At 49.8% G+C, this 1,483-nt stretch overlaps 1 pseudogene; it reads left to right on the top strand.

Annotated features, from left to right (window-relative positions):
- Window positions 1–835: 835 nt before the first annotated feature.
- Window positions 836–1,454, top strand: Rflnb-ps1 (refilin B, pseudogene 1; annotated as a pseudogene).
- The last annotated feature ends 29 nt before the right edge of the window (window positions 1,455–1,483 follow it).

The following is a 1,483-nucleotide window of genomic DNA, read 5'->3' on the forward strand; positions in this document are numbered from 1 at the left end:
CTTCAGACCAATTTCCCTTGTGAATGTCGATGCAAAAATACTCAATGAAATTCTGGCAAACCGAATCCAAGAGCACATCAAAACAATCATTCACCATGATCAAGTGGTCTTCATCCCAGGCTTGCAGGGATGGTTTAATATACAGATCACCATCAACTTAAACCATTATATAAACAAACCAAAAAACAAAGCCACATGATCATTTCATGAGATACTGAGAAAACATTTGACAAAATTCAACACCCTTTCATGATAAAAGCCCTGGAAAAAATAGGAATTGAAGGCCCATACCTGAACATAGTAAAAGCCATATACAGAAAACCAGTAGATAACATTAAACTAAATGGAGAGAAACTTGAAGCAATCCCACTAAAATCAGGGACTAGACAAGGCTGCCCACTCTCTCCCTACTTATTCTATATAGTTCTTGAATTTCTAGCCAGAGCAATCAGACAACAAAAGGAGATCAAGGGGATACAGATTGGAAAAAAAGAAGTCAAAATATCACTATTTGCAGATGACATGATACTATGTTAAAACGATCCCAAAAGTTCCACCCGAGAACTCGTAAACCTGATAAACACCTTAAGCAAAGTGGCTGGGTATAAAATTAACTCAAATAAATCAGTAGTCTTCCTCTACACAAAAGAGAAACTAGCCAAGAAAGAAATTAGGGACACGGGGTAGAGGGCGGGACCTCGAGTGAGTGCAGCCCCTGGCGACACAGGACAAAGCGCTGGCGGCAAGGAGGGCAGCGGCCCTGGCCCTCGTGTGCAGCCCTCTCTTGCACTCCAACACCGCGAGGACTGTGCCAGGCCCCGCCACACGTGCAGCTATGGTGGGCCGACTGAGCCTGCAGGATGTCCCCGAGCTCGTGGACACAAAGTAAAAAGGACATGGCGTCCTGGACAGCCCGGACTCGGGGCTGCCCCCAAGCCCTAGCCCCAGCCACTGGGGGCTCGTGGCGGCGACGGGCGGTGGTGGGGAGCGCGCTCTGGTTGCAGGAACGCTGGAGCCCGATGCGACGGTGACCTCCATAGTCCCGAACCCAGCATCTCTGAGCCACTGCTCACCACGACTCTGTCCCCTGTCCTTCGGCGAAGGAGTCGAGTTTGACCCCTTACCACCAAAGGAAATAATGTATATCTCCTCAGTCAAGTACGACTCTGAGCGGCATTTCATCGATGATGTGCAGATGCCCCTGGGCCTGGTGGTGGCTTCCTGCAGCCAGTCACCTGTATCCCCAATTGCACTTGGCGAAACTATAAGGGCGAAGTGCGTTTCGAGCCTCGCCACAAGCCTTCCTCAGCACCACCATCGTCTACCCCAAGTACCCCAAGACTGTCTACACCACCACTCTGGATTACAACTGCCACATGAAACTGAGGAGGTTTCTATCCAGTGTGGAGTTCACGGAGTTCCTGGGTAGCGATAGCCTGTCGGATGAATGCTGACTCAGCTAGCTTGAGGTCGGACCGGCTGT

This window comes from Rattus norvegicus, chromosome X (assembly GCF_021556685.1).
Source record: "Rattus norvegicus strain SHRSP/BbbUtx chromosome X, alternate assembly SHRSP_T2T, whole genome shotgun sequence".
Lineage (NCBI taxonomy): Eukaryota > Metazoa > Chordata > Mammalia > Rodentia > Muridae > Rattus > Rattus norvegicus.